Source organism: Gossypium hirsutum, chromosome A12, assembly GCF_007990345.1.
Source record: "Gossypium hirsutum isolate 1008001.06 chromosome A12, Gossypium_hirsutum_v2.1, whole genome shotgun sequence".
NCBI lineage: Eukaryota > Viridiplantae > Streptophyta > Magnoliopsida > Malvales > Malvaceae > Gossypium > Gossypium hirsutum.
In genome coordinates, this window is record NC_053435.1 from 42556451 (window position 1) to 42561702 (window position 5252).

The window sequence follows — 5252 nt, forward strand, 5'->3', positions numbered from 1 at the left end:
GCTCATAAAATGAAATGCATGAATTTTCTTTGTTACCCAAGCCTAGCCGAACCTATATCATGCTCATATCAGTCCATATTTTCCTTTATTTCACATTTTTACTACCCTTTTTTACACTTTTACAAACAAGTCCCCCTTTTTGGTGTTTTCACTAAAAATCACCTAGTAAGAGATGTTTATTATGCATCAAACATTCATATTCCTCCATTAATCATCAAAATACATGCATTTTGCACATGGGTCAAATTTCAAAAATACAAAGAACATTAAAAACGGGGCTAAGGAGCACTTACAATCAAGCCTGAAATGTTGAACAAAACCCTAACTATGGCTATTGAAAAATTTAGCCATCACATGGAGAAGATAAGCACATTTTTGACTTATTTTTCCCTTTTTATTCTTTTGTTTACCAAATGTCCAAAATACCCTTTGTACCTTTCTTTCAACTTTTTCCTATGCATGCCCATTTTTGTCCAAAATTATAGAAATTGGCTAATTTTCTAATTAGGACCTTCTAATTTATAATTTAAAGCAATTTCATGCTTAAAGCTTCTAGAATGTAAGTTTTGTATTTTATTCAATTTGGTCCCTAAAATCCAATTAGACATTTTATGCATAGAATTTCTTCATGAAACTTTTACATAAGCATGCATGCATATCATAGACCTTGTAAGAATCATATAATAATTATTTCTATCTCAAATTTGTGGTCTCAAAACCACTGTTTCGACTAGGCCCTAATTCGGGATGTTACAATGATTAAAGCTGTTCCTATATTCACTAAGGGATAAAGCTCGAGCCTGGTTGAACTCATTGCCACCAAATTCCATTTACCACCTAGCAAGAATGTTGAGTTGAAGAACAAGATCACTGCTTTCCAACAAATGGATGATGAGTCCTTCTATGAGGCATAGGAAAGGTGCAAAGAATTATTACAGAAGTACCCTCATCATGAAATTTCTCATTGCATCCAACTTGAGATGTTTTATAACGTTCTCAATGCTCATACAAGGATGGTAGTGGATGTTTCTGCTAATGGTACTCTCATTTCTAAGTCTTATAACAAGGCTTATGAAATCATTGAGAGAATTGCTAGCAACAATTACCAATGGCCAACCAATTGAGTAGCGTCAGGAAGATGAGTTGTTGGAATACATGAAGTGGATCCACTCACTTCACTCACATATCAGGTATCTTTGATTTCCTTAATGCTTAAAATTTTTACCATTAATGGGTTTAATAGTTTTGTAGCTCAGCCACCCAATCAATTTGAAAATATAGCCTATGTCTATTGTAGAGAAGGACATTTGTTCGAAGAATGTCCATCAAAATCAGAATCCATGTCTTACATGGGTAATTAGAACCAGAATCGAGGAAGGCAAGGACTACAATCCAATTTTTATAACCCATCTTGGCGAAACCACCTTAATTTCTCTTGGAGTAACCAAGAGGCTGGAACTATTAACACTTATGCCCAAACTAGACCAACCCAGCCACCTGCTTTTACCCAACAAGTTCAGAAGCAACCTTAAGCTGAAACTTCCAATGGCTTAGAAAACTTGTTGAAGGCATACACAGCCAAAAATGTTGCCTTAATCCAAAGCCAAGCAACCACATTTAAAAACCTAAAAAACAAAATAAGTCAGCTAGCAAGTGAACTCAAAAACCGTTCACAAGGTAATTTTCCTAATGATACAGAAAATCCAAGAAATTCAGGGAAAGAGCATTGTAAAACATTGACATTGAGGAATGGAAAGAGATTAAAACCCAACACGGTTGAAGTTGAAGAGGAGCTAGCTGATGCTCAAGATCTAGTAGAAGTTCAACTGCGTGTTGAAATTCTAGTTTCACAGGAACCAAAATCTACAAAATTTGATAAGGTAACTTCTAAACCATTTAATTTTGATCAATTAACAATTTTTTTAGATGAAAAATTTCCACAAAAGATGAGTCAACCAATTCCAGTAAAGAAGGCTCCACAACCCTACCCTTAAAGACTTTAGAATTAGAAGCAGGAAGTCTAGTTCTAGAAGTTTATAGATGTGCTCAAGGAATTTCATATCAACATTCTGTTGGTAGAAGCACTTGAAAAAATGTCGAACTACGTCAAATTCATGAACGATATCCCGTCCAAGAAATGAAGACTTGGAGAATTTGAGACGGTGGCCTTAACGAAGGAATGCAATTTGTATTTTTAAGACAAACTACCCTCGAAGTTGAAGGATCTTGAATGTTTTACCATACCTTGCAACATTGGAGCAACATATTATGGTAAGGCACTATGTGATTTGGGTGTAAGTATCAACTTGATACCCATGTCCATATTCAAAAAGTTGGGGATAGGTGAAGTTAGACCTACTACAATTACACTTCAATTAGCTGATCGATGCCTAGCACATCTAGAAGGAAAAATTGAGGATGAATTGGTACGTGAAAACAAATTTATTTTTCTTGCTAAATTTATTATTCTAGACTTTGAAGCAGATAAAAAGGTGCTAATCATCCTAGGAAGGCCTTTCCTAGCAACTAGAAGGAACCTTATCAATGTGCAGAAGGGCGAGCTTACTATGCGTGTACAGGATGATCAAGTAACATTTAATGTTTTTAAGTCTATGCAATTTCCTAACACACTTGGTGATTATTCTGTAGTATTTGATTTAGAAAAATTAATCATGGAAAAGGAACTCAACTATGTTGAAGACCCATTGGAGAAAATTTTGACATCAAACCCTCCAAGTGATGAAGAGGGGGATGAATATTAGCTTCGCAAGAAGCTAATCAAAGGGGACTTAATCCGCAATCCCGCTTTGAATCTTTGGGGTTAGAAACTAGAGATTACATCCAACCAAAAGCATCAATTGAAGAGCCACCTAAATTAGAACTGAAGGTACTTCCCTCATATTTAAAATATGTTTATTTATGTAACGCTTATAATTTACCTGTGATTGTTTCAATAAAATTGACTGAAGAGCAAGAAGAGAAACTAATGCTAGTGTTGAAACAATTCAAGAAGGCTATCGGATGGACCATAGCCGATATTCATGGCATTAGTCCATCTGTATGCATGCACAAGATCATCTTGAAAGATGACGAGAAAGGGGCGATTGATAGATAATAAAGACTGGACCTCATCATGAAGGACGTGGTAAAGAAAGAAATCATTAAATGGTTAGATGCGGGTATAATTTAACCTATCTCAGATAGTTCTGGGTAAGTCCGGTCTACTGCGTGCCAAAGAAAGGAGGTATTACAGTCGTTGAGAATGAGAATAATGAATTAATACAGACTAGAACGGTTACAAGATGGAGAATTTGCATTGATTATCGGAAGTTAAACAATGTAAGAAGGAAAGATCATTTTCCTTTACCGTTCTTGGACCAAATGTTGGATAGACTCATAGGGCAAGATTATTACTATTTTCTTGATTGATACTTGAGGTATAATTAGATTACAATAGCGGCAAAAGATCAATACAAAACAACATTCACATGCCTGTATAGTACATTTTCATTTAGACACATGCCATTTGGTTTATGTGATGCACTTGCTACATTTCAAAGATGTATGAGGTTTATTTTTACTAACATGTTTGAGAAGTATTTCGAAGTGTTTATAAATGACTGAAAACTTTTCAGTATTTGGAGATCCATACGATTATTGCTTAGGCAGTCTAGCCAAGGTACTAAAGCGATGGGAAGAAACAAACCTCGTACTCAACTGGGAAAAGTGTCATTTCATGGTACGATAAGGTATTGTTCTAGGGCATCAAATATCATGACATGGAATCTAGGTAGATAAAGCAAAGGTTGATGTTATTGAGAAACTCCCACCTCCAACATCAATAAAGGGTGTTAGGAGGTTTTTTAGCCATGCCAGTTTCTATCGAAGATTTATCAAGGACTTCTCCAAAACTGCTAAACCTTTATGCAAATTATTGGAGAAAGACACGATGTTCAAATTTGATGAGAAGTGTTTAAAAGCTTTCAATGATTTGAAAAGTAGGTTAGTTTCAGCACTAATCATCGTCTCACCGGATTGGGATTTTCCATTTGAACTGATGTGTGACACAAGTGACTTTGTGATAGGAGCTATGATAGGGCAATAAAGGAGCAAAGTTTTCATCCTATCTACTATGCAAGTCAGACTCTAACGGGAGCTTAGTTGAATTATACAATAACAGAGAAATAGTTACTTGCTATTGTGTTTGCTTCTGACAAGTTTCAATCTTATCTTGTAGGTACCAAAGTACGACAATTAAGTATTTACTTGCCAAGAAAGACGCTAAGCCAAGATTGATCCGATGGGTACTTCTACTTCAAGAGTTTGATCTAGAAATTCAAGGTTGAAAGATAGCAGAAAACCAAGTAGCAGACCTCTTGCCCAGATTGGAGCCGCAAGAAGGGAATTCTTCACTTATACCTATTTAGGAGACATTTTCAGATGAACACATATTATAGGTAAATCATGTCCATAATACCCCTTGGTTTGCTGATATTGCTAACTTTTTATCTTGTAGTTTGATGCCGGTTGATAAGACGTATCATCAAAAGAAAAAGTTTCTTCACGATGTGAAGTTCTATTTTTTGGAAGAGCCATATTTATTTAAGATTGTACAGATCAAATTATCAGAAGATGCGTGGAAGAAGATGAAGTACATAAGATTTTATATCATTGTCACATAGCTCCAAGTGGGGGACACTTCGAAGGTACACGTACTATGGCCAAAGTATTGCAAGCCAGATTCTTTTGGCCAACACTATTTAAAGATGCGTATGCTTACGTAAGGGGTTGTGATTGATGCCAAATGGTTGGAAACATTAACAATAGAAATGAGATAACTCAAAAAAACATCATTGAGGTAGAATTATTTAATGTTTAGGCTATTGACTTCCTTGGTCCTTTCCCTCTGTCTTTTGGTCACAAGTACATAATGGTAGCATTAGATTACGTGTCTAAGTGGGTTGAGGCCAAGGCATATCTGACGAATGATGCTAAGGTTGTGATGAAGTTTTTGCAGAAGCATGTGTTCACAAGGTTTGGAACCCTTAGAGCTATCATCAGTGATGAAGGGTACCATTTTGTGAACAGATGGTTGAAATGGTTACTCGACAAACATGGAGTGAAGCACGAGGTTGCCACAGCCTACCATCCGCAAACGAATGGGCAAGCTGAACTGGCAACCAAATAGATCAAAGACATACTCGAGAATATAGTTTGCCTGAACTGATGAGATTGGTCCGAAAGACTGGATG

General features: G+C 36.1%; 1 non-coding gene across 1 annotated transcript; it reads right to left on the reverse strand.

The window, feature by feature from the left end:
• Positions 1 to 852: 852 nt before the first annotated feature.
• On the reverse strand, positions 853 to 958 carry LOC121212109 (small nucleolar RNA R71). The gene has a single exon (XR_005907318.1). It is a non-coding gene; the product is annotated as a small nucleolar RNA R71 (small nucleolar RNA).
• Positions 959 to 5252: the final 4294 nt, after the last annotated feature.